The sequence below is a fragment of the Pundamilia nyererei genome, unplaced genomic scaffold, assembly GCF_000239375.1.
Source record: "Pundamilia nyererei isolate P.nyererei 1_Seehausen unplaced genomic scaffold, PunNye1.0 scaffold00180, whole genome shotgun sequence".
In the NCBI taxonomy this organism is placed as follows: Eukaryota; Metazoa; Chordata; class Actinopteri; order Cichliformes; family Cichlidae; genus Pundamilia; species Pundamilia nyererei.
In genome coordinates, this window is record NW_005187581.1 from 408,661 (window position 1) to 425,148 (window position 16,488).

General features: G+C 40.5%; 1 protein-coding gene across 1 annotated transcript in view; it reads right to left on the bottom strand.

The window, feature by feature from the left end:
• The window catches only part of dchs1b (dachsous cadherin-related 1b), an 83,415-nt gene extending 72,490 nt beyond the window's left edge, over positions 1–10,925 (bottom strand). Inside the window, exon 1 of the mRNA XM_005746585.1 lies at positions 10,374–10,925. The gene's annotated coding sequence lies outside the window, so the exon portion shown is untranslated. The remainder of the gene's footprint in view (positions 1–10,373) is intronic.
• Between the last annotated feature and the right edge of the window lie 5,563 nt (positions 10,926–16,488).

Here is a 16,488-nt window from a genome sequence, read left to right on the forward strand (position 1 = left end):
CTGATACACTCCCTCTAGTGGCTCTCTTTAAAATTATGATGAATTATGCACGGCCAATTTAAAGAGGTTTGGAATTTCTCCTAATCTTAAAAAAAAAACAGAAAAGTAAGACATAAAGGGGTTCAAGCAGCACAACAAGCAAGATTCAACCTGTCTGCAGGCTTTCATGTGTGCATGACATGTGCATGCAAGCAGTGACATCATCTGTGTGCGACCACATTGACAGACAGGGCAGACCCTTAGGGCTCCACGCAGTCTCAGCCACATTATATCTGGCATTGCACCCCCATAATCTCCTTCTGCTGTGTGCAGCCCTCAAAGCCTCAAATGCATGGGCCTCCGCTCTTAAGCGCTGCAGCCAAATAATAGAAAACCATAGCGTTTTCTATATGTGACCATTTAAAGCAGTACGGTATGTGCGCGAGGATGTGTGTAAATGTGTTTATACTATCGAAACTCAGTTGTCAGGAATAGCTTCTCCACGTGCGGTGCCATCTCCCAATCCCTTGCATGTTCTACTCCTCCTCCTCCTTCCCTCTGTCCGTTCCCTCTAATGTATTTAGCAGATCTGGCTGGGCACGCCATAGTTACGCTCAGCCAAGCCAAACAGGACTCAAAGTCACAAAGTTCCAAGTAAAAACAGGCTGCTCTGTATCACCAATATCTATGCCATCTTGTGCTTTGATGGAACAGCAAAAGGGTTGCATTAAGCTGGTTTCTCAGTGGTTAAAGGGTAGGGCTTTGCCTATAGATACTTGTCACTTCTGGAACTGCTGCCGTGTCACTCAGAACACTGGCCAAACTTTGTGATTGACAGTAAAGACAGAAAGAGAAGAGAATAAAAGGAAAAGGTTTCATGCTGTGTCAAAAGTCAACAATAAAATGTGCCACAAAGACAGAACACTGGATACAACCATCTTTTTGCATTTTTAAAACCCCATCTGTTAAAATCTAGTGTATCATCAGGCACAAGACCTGCATGCTTGATAACCCCAACATGGCAATGCTCTGGTTTGTAAAAGTATGACAAAGCATTTTCTATGCAAGTATACGGTTACATTTAAATGACTGAGAATGAAAGGTTAGGTCAGTTTGTAGTGAAACAGGCTGCAGCGGTCTGCAGTGCCAAAAAAGCTTTGTGGGACGAGGGAAGGAGGGCTGAGTCTTGCAGGGGGTATAGGATGGAGGAAAGCTTTGTTCTTCAGTTTTCATGTCACTTGGGTTGTGTGTATGTGTGCGCGTGTGTGTGTTTAGGAGCACAAAAACAATGACTGCTGTGTCCCCTTGAGTTGCCTTGCCATGCATATCTGGATATAGACGTCCTATTTCTAACCCCAGCTGTCACCAGCAGTAGGCACATGTGCGTGTGAGCTGTCTGTGTGTCTTTGTGCATATTACGTGTAATTCCCTGGCTCTGCTTTTACTTTTCCTCAATTTAAGAACCTACACTAAAGGTGGATATCAATTTCAATTCATTTCCACAACTGAATCAACCCCCACTCAGTGATTCTGAAGGATAACAGCACCAGGCTCTCAGACAGCCAGACGGCCACTGTCTGGAAAGTTGCACACACACTGAAATATACATGTTTGTGCTACACCAAAACACAATCAATATTAATACTACTACTCATAGAGCGAGTTCATGACTGTGTCATATGACTGGAGTACATCACCCAAGGGATGCATGTAACTGTAAAAGCTCCCACAACCAGTGAAACGCAGCCTAATTCCAGTGTGAAGACTGGTAAGCCCTTAGTAAGTACATTTGAATTAATTATGCTGGAATAAGAACCAGTTCCTTGGCACTCCTCTGCTTTAGACGTCAGTCCTAATCCATCCACAACCAGATAGTGTAAAAAAAGTGAAAGAGAACGTGCTAAAACTGGTCGGGCGTTGGTCTCCTGTGGATAGTGTCGTAATTCATCTCACATATCTTATCATAATTTGAATAAAATTTCTGACTTTTAATTCTCTTCCTATCAAATTGCTACTAAGAGCTAAAAGCTCAATTACAAACTCTCTTATAAGGACTCATTTATTACACATTTATCTCAACTTTATGAAAGGTTTTGGTTTGTTTTTTAAATTTTGTCCATAAAACGTTGCTCTGGAGCTTGATTGTATCACCTTTTTCCTATGTCGAGTGACATGAGCATGGCTGCAGAGGGTGGGCAAGGGGAAGTGAGTTCACAGAGAGCACAGCGGTCTGTGCCAGGAACCTACTGAGAATAAGAATGAAGTTCATAATCTGTTTTCATTTGTGGCTTTCATGCCAAATCAAATAGAAAATGAAAAAAGTTAAAACAATAGGCTTTCTGATTGAGGATGTAAATATAAGAGAAAAAAACTGTCTAATCCAAAGGTATTTGAAAAGTTAGTTATTTGCCTCCACACTCTTATTTGGATATAAAACCATGTCATGACTTATTTAAAGGTGCAATCTGTAAGAACGTTAAAATAGATTTTGAAAAATGAAAACACAGTTATTGTTATCGCCAGAATGTGAAGACTTAACAGCTACGAAGTTATGACAAACATGTGCAGTGCTGCAGAGATTTCTACTGAAGTTAGCATGTCAACCAGTTAGCGCTGGTCCAGGTGGGCTAATGAGTCAGTGTAGCACTCGGTCTGCTTTCAGTCCAAAATGAGAGAAAGGAGCACCTTCAGACAAGGAGACTGCATTTCCCTTTGCTAACACATGAATGTTTAAAAGGAGGCTACCCAGTCTGGCTTTTATACTTTGTCTTTCTTGAGTCTCACAGTGCACAGCCTACATTTGAGCCAGGAGAGAAAACAGCTCCATTCACACGAGAGATTGTCTGATTGTTGGCGATTTCTCTGTATTATTGTAGGGTTTTCACCTTACATTATCAAGTGCAATTTGGCGTGATATAAATAAAATTGAATTTAATAAAATTCACAGGTGACACTGGTGGATCGGAGATAGCGGTACTCAAAAAATGATAGCTTATTCTCTTTACCAAATAGTAAAAGTATCCAAATCTTAAAACTGAAAACTAAATTGGCAATAGTCTATCATTTGGATCTGGCTCTACATATATATACTTTCTATTTTGCTTTGTTGTCAATGTATCAGGTCACATCCCAAAAACACACTTACACACACATTCTTCTATGAGCTGGGGCAGAATAAAACCAATAACAGCTCTTGGGAATCACTGCCTAGCTACATATTCTGAGCATTACTTAGACTTACTTATCTGTAATTGTGCTAAATTCCTAGAAGTCATTACTGGCTAAAGTTACGAGTCCATTTAAATTTAGTATGCTGCTCCAAAAATAGACAAGTTACACTTTAATTTTTGCACATTACTACTCAAATACTTACTTCAATGGGGATACCAGCTGAAGCAAAAAAAAAAAAGACTGCAAAAGACATAGAACTCTGCAGCACCAAGATGACAATTCAAAGCTAGTGTGATGACTCAAGATTTGTTTATTTACTCTCACAGAGGCTGTCAAGCCAGAATGCAGACACACGCAGTTACAAACTACACCAGGTCCCCAGAGACAAAACGTCCTAGATTTTACCGGCCGACAGAGAACGGCGCAGAGAAAGAAAAGAAAATAGAGATGCAGCAGAAGAAAAGTTTGATTCAGAATAGGATTTCTTTAAAGAAAAAGGTTGGTGTGAGCGAACGCACAAATGCAGACTGACATGTACACACATAAATAATGTACCCTGTGGACCATCTGTGAAGCCATGGAGCAAGTGAAAACACAGCCGGAGCTGCTTCGCTCACCTCTTAACCTTCAAGGCCAAGTGAACGTGCAGTGAGCTTAGCTCTTCTGATGAATATGTGTGTTTTTCTCAAGGTTTTAAAGGTTTTCTGAAAAGTTTTTTTCAAAAAAGAGCAGCATAAGAGAGAATTCAGTATGAAAATAAGACAAAAGACAGAGGGGGAAGAAAGCAAACAAAAAAGATTATGTGGTGAAACGTTTAATAAAGTGAAGCAGCAGCTGCCACCTACATCACTCGCTGCCCCTCACCAGCAGAGCATGTTTAATATCCCATATGGGCAAGCTGTCGAGCTGAACCTTATCCATGACTATGTCAAACAATATTACACTGCAGGTGAAATGAAAAAAAAATACCATGACAGGAGCTCATGCATTCCTTTTTTTTTATTCATGGTTTGCATTTTGAGCTCTGTACGTGAGAAGAACATCTATTTTGTCCAGTGAAAAGAAAACACCGACTGGAAGCAATTAAACATCAGGAATTATTGTTGAATGTGGAAGACATTAAAATGTAACAACAGCTACTTAATGAGTCCATTTGGTTGCATAATGCTCTAAACCATAGTGCTCGATTACAGAAATATTGTTACACTGGAAGTTTTTATTCGTAGTTTGTATGTTTTATTCATTATTTCTGGATGTTATTATTAAGTAAATCCATATAATTACCAATCACTGTACACTTTATTATGTTTAAATGAAAACCTGAACAAATAAATTCCATTGTTGATTTATATATATCTGTGTCTATCACTAACACCCACACATACTTGTGAGAACACTTCATTGACTTACTTTAATTCTCTAGAGGCTTATCCTAACCTTAAATGCCTAACCCCGACCTTTAACCCCTCTTCAACCCAGTCGTAATTCTTGGCCTAAAACTTTAAAATGATTCTTAAACCTTCTGAGGATTAAACCTGGTCCCTGTAAGGGAGGTGTACGAGGCAGACTTTTGTCCCAACAAGTGATGAAGCGCAGAGTGTTATATCAGAAGACTCGCAGAATCAGCTAATGAAGAAAAAGAGGAAAAGTCCAAAGACAAAACACCCAGCTGGTAGCCAAAACATGGTTAGTAAAAGGGAAACGGCACACTGTCTTGCAACTTAAACATACACAATGAGATACACAAGTGTGCGAGTGCACACTTTAATCTCCTTCTGTATTCCATCCAATGAAATAATCAGAGACATGGCCTAACGGCAAGCCAGGCACAAAGTCGTATCAGGTCATGTTATTGTTTCAGAAAACACATAAATATTAATCATGGTGATAAAAATGTTTTGTTGAAAACCTCGCCAGCTATCAGAGCAATTTCTTAGGGTGAAGAAAGGTCAGTATCTTTGTTAAAAAAAAAAAAAACAACCTAAAGAGAAACATTGAACTTTCTTGTCTGGCGACTTATCTGGGAAACTATCAAAATGTGTAATTACTCATCTGTAGCTGAGGACAGCGCCTTGGCCTATAAGTTATTAATTTCTCCATCAACTCTTGGGCTGGTGGTGCGCCGGCAGCTGTTCTCCAAAGAAAATGCCTTTGTATCATGTTTCTCCATTATATTTCTTGTGGTAAGCCTGGGAATTAAAACTGTCTATCTTTTGTTTTCAATTTGTTCAACACAGTTGAACAGACATCCAAACACATCAATTATATGACGTTAATACGACAAAATTAAACACTGACAAAAAAAAATCTGATGAGATAGGCAGCTTGAGGCTTCAATAGAAAGCTTAATGCATGAAGCTCACTCTTTGACACAAAAGTTAACAACAGACAACATTTTTCACAACCTTCAAGGCTGCTTTTCAAATTTTTCAAACTTCATCAAATTCTCATTAACTGAGCTCAAAATCTTGTAAATGGTAAATGGACTGGTACTTATAAAGTGCTTTTCTAATTTAATTGAGCCCTCAAAGCACTTTATGCTACCCTTTATTCACCCAATCACACACAGATTTGTGCAAGGTCCTTTTTCAGAGGTGTGTAAGTGTGTGCAAACATCTAAAATTTGCACATGCACTCACACGGATGCTTCAGGGGCCGCTCGGGGTTCAGTATCTTGTCTAAGGATGCATTGATGCACAGACTAGACTAGACAGGGATCAAACCCCCGACCTGGTAGATGCCCCACTCTACCTCCACTCCCACACTCCTGCACCTTCTACCTAGGAACCGTCTACTGATGTGGATCCAGATTCCTTTTCACATAGTTCACATATAAAAAGTGTCTAAGTTATCAAGAGCCCCAAAAACTTTCTTCCCAGCCAACTTTTTTTTCTTCCCTCCTTTTTGTTCCAAACCGCCCACACACACATCCAGCAATGAATCCCTTAGCTTGCATAACACATTGCTTCACCTGAGCTGCGATGCCCTACACAGCTCTCAGCTCGCCGCAAGTGTTTGAAGTTACCAGAAGCTCAGATCATCTCACTTACTTCATTAAAAACACATGAGACGCTACACAGACAGCTTCTCTCTTCTTCCCCGCTCGGCGTGCTTGACTCTGAGCGCAGACACTCCTTATCCATAAAGCGCTCACATGGGCAGGAGCCAGTTACCGCATTTCATTCATCTTTGTTCAGAGCCTAAATTCATCCCTTCGTGTGTCTAATGAAATGAATACATCACTTCATTCCAATACATGTGAGTAGAAGTGGAGCATTTGCCAGTACTAATCATCTCCTCACTGAGGGAGAATCAATAAAACAATCTCAGCAGAAATCTTTCTGCTATTATCTAAGGCTACAGTGCTGCAAAGATAACAAATTACATAACTGCCACTAATAGTGTTATACACATATGTACATGAAGGAAGTTTAAGTTTTGGACTGTTGAGTATTAGAATATTGGAAATTATAGAAGGGTTTTCTAGTAGTTTCTGACAGATTAAATGGTTACTGTGTTAGTTAAGAAAACAGCTGAGAGATTAATTGCTAATTGCAAATAGTGATTAGTTGCTCCCCTAATGAGAGATCTCAGCTATAGCCACACACTGACTTTCGTGCACACACGCATGCATTTACCCATTCATCTGCTACAACAACAAGGCACTCACATTTCCAGTGGTCTGGCCACACTTCTGGAAGTCAGTGTCACACCAACTTGAAACTTGAGACAACATAAAGCTTTAGAGGTTTCCATCTGCAGCTTCAATCAGGAATATAGCAACCCATTCAAAGCAGTCAGTCTTCTAGGTCTTAATCATGAATCAGCTAAAAGCCACTCAGTTTATGGGATAATGTTTGATGTTGAATTTTAAGATGAGAGTGTAGCAAGGTAATGCATTTCAAGCTTAGCGCTTTGGTAAAGTAGGGAAACTGGTCCAAAAGCCATGCAGAAAGCCTCTTCTTTTTTTCTCCCCATTTGTCTGTAATCTTTCATGTTCGGTTTATCATTACAGTAGGATCCCCACTGCCAGGACAAAGACCATGAATGAAGACAGCAGTTCAAAATATGGGTTTCAGAACAAACCAAAAGCTCAGCGTCTGACAGGAGAGTCAAGCCACTTCCTTTGAATGGTTGAGACTGTCCTACAGTAATATCTTCTCCGGTGCCACAGATAAATGGATTTTCATTCCATACATTGAAAGGTAAGATCTGTATTTCCCAAAGGGGGACAGACTACAGAGAACTCTGAAAATAGTTTTCAGTGTGAGCTCAAAGATGAGGCATGACTTTGGATGACTGACTAACAGGGGTTTGATGAAGTTTGCTAGTATATTCATAAGATAAGCAAGTCTATGACCACACAGTGGGAAGAATAATCTTGTACTTCATAACTCAAAAATGATCTTCCGCAGTTGCAGCAGCAAGAATGCGGCTGTTCTACACAGAACTATGATTTTCATTTTGGGTAATCCATGCACATGTAAGCCAGGATTTAAAGTGGGAAAACTTCACAAATCATAATGATAACAAGATGACCAACTTGGCGATTGTAGCTGTTAATCAAGACGTGGGATTATAACAAAGAACAATCGAGGAGTAGTTAGCAGATGAGACTCCTGATCAGCAGAAATCTTGCTTCTAACTCTACTAGTAAAGCTATTAATAACAGTCTGGCCTTCCTGTGTGGATGGTGATGCAAACAAGAAGTGACTTTCCAGGAAAACAGAGCTACTCCCTCACACAGCACTGCAGCCTACAACTGCTTATGGTCTACACCCTCCGTAATAAATTAAGATGGCATTAAAGTCCCAAAATATTGGGTCTTTGGCTTATGTTATGTCTACGATGGCAGACTGAGAGGTAAATAAAAACACCGACACAGTCTCGAGGCAGCAGCAGCATGCAGTGAGTAAAAAGATGGAGGGTAAATATTTAACACACGAGCTACTCATCGTGGAGCCAGAGAGAATGGAAACAACCCTTGCTGTTTATGTTTGTGTTTGTGTTTTGCTGGCTGGTAGTGCGTCTGCATCATATTTGCATACCTGAGAGAACACGAGTCTAACTTGGCATTTATCACGTGTTAGGGTTTGTTGTGTATTTGTGTGTGAGTGTGTGTGCAAGAGGAAGAGTTAGATGGAGAGGAGTCTGTGAGTCACTTTCCGATATTTGTGCTCAGACACTGATTTCACATGCTTGAGAAACAAAAACCCAGGAAAAAACAGTTCTGGGATACAATTAGATTTTTTTTTTTGCTTCAGAGGCATCATTTGGATGGGGAAGATATTTTCAGTTTTTCTCACTTCGCTCTCCCTCATTGGCAGCACTTGGTGGTTTGAGATGATGAGCTGAAACACAAAAGATTTTGCCCGCTACAGTTTTCTCCGCAATACTGTATGTGTATTGTTTTCGCAATCTTTTTTTTTTTTTTTAAATCAGACAGTGAGAAAAGAGTTATGGGATTATATCACGCAAGTAATGAAACCTGACTGGGAAAAGAGCTATTTTTCTTTCTTATGTGGCTTTTGTGGGAGTTGCAAAGAGGACAATGGTGTATACAGTACTAACAGAATTTCAGTGTCAATGTGGGTGGCAAATGCACAATTTGATTACCCTGTGTATTTCAGGGTAAACTCCCAAACATTGCTTGAGATTTGCAAAAAAGGAATAAAGCGGTAGCTTGGACAATCCCTTAAGGAAGAGCATTAGAATGAACAAGGAAAAAGAAATTGATGACAGCTCAAAAACTGAAATAGAACAATATTTGGCTGTATGTCAGTGTGATTCAGATGTAGGATTTCAAGATTGAAGAAACAGAATGAGCCCCACCCAGCATCAAATTAAAAGCTAATCCAGCCTCCAGATATACTCCTCTTGCATCAGGGAGCATGAATTTACCAGGACGAGATAAAAACAACTGTGAAAATAACCCGGGTTGTTTAAAATCCTTCTCCTGCGAAGAAGGATCTGTTCTGCCGAGCAGCTGATGTGAATAATTATAAGTTGTTAGTATAAACTGAGGCTCTGCTCAGTTGTAGCTACTAGTGGCACTAGATATGCATATGGTTCCTGTTAGAAAAATGTCTTGCTGCACGCCTCATCACTCTGCAAGAAACCAAACTCTTGCTGTTTTTATGCAGACCAGAGGCTGTCTCTGAGGTCAGTGTACTGCAAGGCTGGAGCACATGGGACGATGTAAGTGGATAGTGCAATAATGCAAACATCAGTATCCCCTGCATGCAGCAGAAAACCAAGTGCCGAGGAGCTCAGTGGACACCAGATATGACTGGAATAAGTATTGTGGTTAGGAGTTCAAATATGCCTGTGGGTTCCCATTTTTAGCTTTTGGCCATGTAAACATATACAGACAGAAATGGCTGAAATAACAACACTTTTATGTTAGAGGGGGAAAAAGTTAGATTGAGTCAAAATCTGTTTGCCGCATAACAAAACTGCCATGAGCAGTCCAAACTAAACTAAAGTATACAGTCCATGTCTACTGAGAGAGTCCAGCTCCAGTCTGAGGTTCTGTTTTCATAATCAGAAAAGCAGAAATGAGGAGCTACAGCAGCATTTGCAGAGCAGACCCTATGTGTAAGGCACACATAGGGTCAGTGGTACACAGCAATATTTAAAATTCTTTCCGCTAGTGATGCCTTGCGGGCATTTTTCATTGTCACACCAGTTGGTCTCCCTGAGAAATACTTTTAACAAACGCTGACCCACTTTGTGCACTTCATGGTGTTTCCCATTAAGTGGTTCTGTCGTCCCTCCAAAATAAAAAGAGTAGCTACTCTGAGCCTGCCAACACTGTGGAAGAAACCACTGATTTGCCGTTACCAGCTCCATAAAGCGTAATTAGCTTGTGTGGTAGTCGACCGGATTGGCCGCTTTTTCATTTCAAATGGGGATGAATCACTCTTTTTTTTTCCATCCTCTCTGACTGGGAATCAATAATCAATATTAAGTTACAGTGCATCACTGTGATGCGCTGATCTTGTGCTACTTTTGAGTCTTTCTAGTATAGCCTTCCACAGCACAGTACAGAGATCAGCTATCAGCCCATGCACGCAAGGTGCAGATGCAGGGTGCATACCCCTCTGCATGGGAAACCACCAGCCTCCTCCCAGTAAGAGACTGTCTGCCTGCATTTATTCTTTATTCTTATTCCGTGAATGAGACATCACTGTTTAGATAAGAAGTAAAAAGCGATCACTTACACTCATCGGACCCCCGCTGCTCTGGATGTGCACCCTGGATATCCCCTTCACAACCTGATTAGTATGCAAACGGGTTTCCAGTCCCTCACAAACGACAGACAATCCGCCAGGACAGAATCTTGAATGGAACCTTGCTGGCCAGCTGGACTAGGCTTTTTGATGTTCCATAATATCAACAGAAAACGCCAGTAGTGCTAATTCCACAGATGCTCTAATCCCGCTGACCGACAGGTTGGGTATTCCACAGGGAAGGGTTTTTATGCGTCTCCGTCCCCGAGTCAGGTGAGCGCGTTTGGATCAGCTGGGAAGCTGCACGGCTTCTTCACTATCTGCAGCAGAAAGGAGACGCTTGTGGTCCTCTGCACAGTCTCTCGTTGATCTTCAGTGTTTCACTTTTCGCTTCTCTCTCGCTCCCTCCCTCTCTCTCTCTCTCTCAGCATCCAGTCATTGAGACACGGTGCTTTTTGGATGTGTGTCTGTGCGTGTTGAGACAGAGTCGCTTCAGGGTACAGTGCACCTCACCAACCGAAAGCCGAATCGTCCGCCACAAGGCCCAGCCCCCTACTCAGCTCCATACCCTCCTCCACCTCTTCCTTCCTCCTTCACTTACTTGGATTGCTAATTTATTCGGGTAGCTACACAAAAGGGGGGACAGACGTGAGGGAGGCTGTGAAATACAGTAGGGAGGAAGACTGGAGAGCAGACTTTGGTGCCCCCCAGCTCCGTTCAGTGGAAGTGGCCAAGTCTTTGAAACAAAGAAGCGCACCATGCGCCATCAAAGCACTAGTCATTATGCAGGTCCCTGTATATATTTTTCCATTTTAACCTTTCTGATCCTTTTTATTAATGACGAAAAATTAGAATCATAGCCCATGTGATGGTGATTCGGGAATGCGGCGTTCTCATGAATATCTAATTGTACTAGCATTTAAATTCCAAGTTAAAATGGTAATAATAAAATTATTATAGTTTACAGTTAAATAAAATGACCAATTACTTATATTTATGCAATTGAATGACACTTTTACACTTCACAACAATGCCTTAAATCCTTTTTTTCATATGGGAGGAAATACTGTTACATATGTAACCCAATTTATTTTTTGAAGTTGTGTTTAGGGTAATTGATGAGATTTTACAGGCATCTTAAAGCTTGTGACTATAACCTGCAGCAGATCAGGCTGGGCTGAGGTTCAGACACATATAGACCACACAACCATCACCCATGCATGTACACGCACACACACACTACTAGAATCAGCAAGATGAGAGTCATTCATCACCCCAGATTTTAGGTCAAGCCTCTACCTGCATCACTGAAGCAGAGCAATGGAGGAGAGGTAGATGAGGGAGAGCTGTGTCGCAGGAGAATGTGTGAAAAGGGGGCTCGTGGGAGTGGTGGTGGTGTCAAGGACAGCAATCAGTCAGTCCCCTCTTGGTTTAGGAGTCCACCAGAGATAGATGTGTTGTTGCAGTCAGTATAGGGGAAGTGGTACTTTAACATTTTTACCACTAAGTGCTATATTTAACCACAGCAAGTGGGACATGATGGCCAGACACCATGGACTCAAACCCAGTGAACTCTACAACAGACACAATTTACACTAAAAACTGTTTGGTTAATGGCTAAAGCAGGCAACAGTGATTTATGAAACACAAACAAGCATAATCTCCCCATATTATGATGTTTGTCACTTTGTGATTGAACCATAAGTCATGACAGTAGTGCAGTGTGCTAACGTTAAAGTATTATCTTATACCAGAGGGAAGGAGAAGAGGACGAGAACATAAGAAATTCACCTATCACATTTTATGATGTTGTTTGAGTGTTAGGTAAAAGAACCAGTTAATCCCGTGTAAAAAAGAAATGTGTTTTTACCTCCTGGCTGAATCTGAGGCCACAAAATCACTTGAACTGGATATGACACGGGATATAAAAATCTATAAAAACAGGCACAATTGTTGCCTGGAAGTTATGAGCTCAGTACTTACAATGCTGGGTTTGAAAAGCATTACCTGGCAGAAAAGCTCTGACAAGTTTAAAAGGTGCAAAGTCGTGAACGGATCAGACAAAGGTTTGCTCGCTGAGAATTAACTTGAAACTGTTAGGAAAATGATACTGGTGGCTACTGGGCAACATATATGTGGACACAAATATGTGGGTTATAAACCACTATTGACCAACCAAAGTCCAACTCTACTGTAACCATATTCTAGGTGTTTGTGAGTGAATTCATTTAGCCTTGATTCTGCTGCATGGACACTTGCCTCAGCCTAACAATTATACAGCTTTAACCAAGAGCAGATGGTTTGGGTGTGACACTTTTGGTGGGACTCACCACCATGGTGGAGACCACTGCGAGATTTACGTCATTGCCACACATGTTCATAAATGTAATATCTCAGTCAAATACTGACACCCACATACGCACAGACACATACTCCTACATGCAAACATGCATCGTGACCATGGAATATCATGAAAGGATTTATTTGGCTCCTGTGTCTATCCTGTCTGTCATTTCCTCCCTCTAACCACAAAATCGACATCCTGACTATCATAACCCCAATCAGCTGGAGTTCATCAATTTGGGGGTTATCAATTTATAGAACGTCAACACTTAGATAAGCTTTGTATTCATTCCAAGTCTGTACATCCATAGCAAAACGGATTAAACCAGCATCCACAGAAAGGAATAAATTCATATTTCTGTTATGTCTACTAATTTTCATTATCTGGGAATAAAAAACCCCAATCTATAAACACACTACAGAAATACATATAATGTGGTGGTTAGCTTATAACTACTTACTAGCTGTGAGGTCTTGCATCGTTGGGAGCTAATGGAGGGGCCTGTCTATATTGGCTGTACCACTGGGCTCATTGGCAGGGTACCTCTATCCTATACAAACACTCATGCACAGTTGACTGCAGCTCACTTAGTTTCTTTGAAACTTACTGGAACAAGCTGATGCTATCAGTAAGTAACGGATAACATAAATGTAACAACTTCAACAGTATAAACTATTTTTTTTCCCTTTGTTTTGAGGTATGAGGTAAATGTGTCTGTTTCCATTTTATGTTATTCCCACTTTCACACACATCAAAATGTTTTCATTGCAGTCCTTATGTTGGTAGCTAATATCGTCTGTGCACAAGTTCACAAGTTCTTGTTTTTTGGCACTTCTCTCTGTGAGTCTCTCAGTCACACACACTGTGTCTCTGCAGGTGCCGACCCCGGCTATCTGATCCACCTTTCCTGTGCAACAGGATGGGATGAGGTCACCGCGTCACTCTGTGACTCTGTGCCAAAAGAGGAAAGAGCAGTGCTTTACTCAGACCTTCCTTTCCCATGGCCAAAACACCACTGATCCCCTTAATGGGGGACTTCTGTAATTCAAAAAGTTCACTTTGGAGTATTTTTGATTTCTTTAAAAAAGGCATAAAAATCTTATATCTTATATATAAGACTTTGTCGACAAAGTCTATAAGATTAAAAAAAAATCATATGTTTCTTTTATTTTAAATAGATTCAGGGATTTCAACTGATTGTCTGTTTCTGCTCATAATTTGTCTGGACATCGCATATGACTAGGAATTTAAGGGAAACTACTTTTTGATTCAATTTCACAATAAAAATACTTCGAATCTCTTTTTTTTTCTAATGACATACATAGCGGAGATGACAAAGTTTACTTTGGCTTTGACTATATGGCTTTGTTTGGGCCAGTTTATGTATTTTAGATGTATTTTAGATATCAGTGCCTAGACATCATAAAACGTCTTGCAGTCACTAACGGTTAAACAAATGTACCGCTTACTCCCATCAGTTAAAGTCTGGTACCCGGTTGTTTTCAAAAATGACTCTCAATTCTTCTTACAGATGAATGAAAGTTCTATGACAAGGCTCAAAATAAATCAGATTGGAATCAGCGCTACAGATAACGCCGAGAAGTAGTGAATCATTGAGAAATGGCCAGTCTTTTCTTCATTTTGGGCTTTGTATTTGTCGAAAATTGGAAAAGAAATACAGACTAATGCTAGTGTTATCCTTTAAAATCTTTAATTAGCTTCCCAGCAAAATGTAGCCAGACTTTTAAAATCCTGGACATTAAAAAATGTTACAGAATAAGTGCCCTTTCTTTTAACTCCAGCAAGACTTTCACTAATACTGTCTTTCTTCTGTTTTCCAAAGTACACCATCTAAAGTTGTCTTTGTCCACATCTGTGCCTCTAGGGTATTCTTAGAGAGATTTTTATAGCTTACTTTGCTTTGAGGCCATTCTCCAAACCATGCAACCACACACCAGGCCGGTGGATTTCACTCTTCTTTCAAAACTTCTACATTGTCCATTTGTGCTGATCCCACTTAAAAGGAAGTAAAAGTTGAATTGAATATAAATTTAGTGGAGATGCTTTGTTTTTGAAGTTTTGCCATTTTGCTGGGTGTTGGCATCACACTTCCTGTTGGTTATGTGTGGTTTCCGCTTGCCTTTTTTTTAGGTTCAGTGATTTTTACTGGTACATTGTTTAGGTGAGTTTTCTGCATGGACATGTGCAGCTTCAGGACTATTTTTAGGGAAAGACTGCGACGATAAATAGAATGATAAATGACAGAGCAGGAAAAGGGCATTGTTACTAGGAGATGTGAGAGATGGAGCTCCGAAGAACCAAATCACGTATAATGTCTTCCATCCAAAAGGAAATGATGTCTGAAATGAAATGTTTTGACTTGAGATATCACCGTGGCAGCTACTTACCCCTGAAATATCTCCTATATTTAATTCAGTGCTTTCCAAAATCCCTCACTAAATCCTCTTTTCATTTAGTGAAGATTTCCACTAATTCTAAGCTTCATATTTAGCCCTTATCTCGAACTACGTCACCACCATAACATGCTTACAGTTGAAGAAATGTTAAAAACTTTATCATCTATGTCTGAACTGTTATAAGTCTGGTGACTCGATTTCACAGCCTGGCCTTTTTCCACTTGGCAGGCCTCACCTCAACAAGACCTCCCAGCATTAACTAAACATTAACTTACACATTCACACATGATGATTGCATTTTTTTTTATTGGTAATTTTTTTATTCCTGACATAAAGAGTCCAAACAGGAAAGTGGCAGTTTAACTTTTGAACAGCTACAATGCCCCTGACACTTTGCATATCTTTACATGGAGGCTGATATCAGAGCAGTTCCTCTGACGAGCTTCCAGGTTTTGTTTAGCGAAGAAAATGAATTGGGTGCAATCTATCTGAGGCTGTTGCATGCTGTTGGGAAGATCACCAGAATCACTTCTCTTATATCTCTCGAGGAGTTCTCCCTTTTCCCTTATTATTTCCTGCTCCAGCCATTATCTCAATCGACCTTCTTTGCACGACTTGGACATCACATCAACACAATACCTGCACGCTGCATCCTCCTCTCCTTCGAACCTGCCTCCCCCTCCTCATTAATTTATCTCTGCATGACACCTCCCTTCCTCCTTTTTCCTCCCACTATCAGAATGTTTTATTGTCACAAAACAAATGCACCAAGCAGGCTGATACAGTAAAAGTACGACAGCCTCGATTTAAGACCTAAAATTGTTTAGGTTTTGAGGAAACTATTTAGCCTCTGGCTGACAGACATGCTATAAAACCTTGCCGACCATAAAGCATGGACTTAACAGTTTTATCATTGTTATGCTGATGAACATTAAACTTGTGCGTACAATAGCCGCAGTTGATTGGCTCCACCGTGCCGTGTGGTCATAGGAAACTGTTTAGTTGGAGTAACTCAAGACACGTTCCATAGAAATAAAATGAGCAGAAGTTCTACTAAAAATGTTTAATGTGCGCATTTAGTAGAGACTGAGATACTGCTGCTGGAACAGTTGCTTCCACTGTCGCATGAAGGTTTGTTACACTTAGTGAATTTCTTCTGAAAAGCTCCTTCTACCACACAATGTGCTTCTAATACAAGCTCCTAGCAAACAGGAAGTAGCCAAAGCTGAGAACTTCCTGTATAAGCCCATTTAGGGCCCAGCTTCTGCACTATGGGCACAGGAGGTTCCTGAATGTGTCTTAAGTGTGTGTGTGCGTGTGTGTGTGTGTGTGTGTGTGTGTGTGT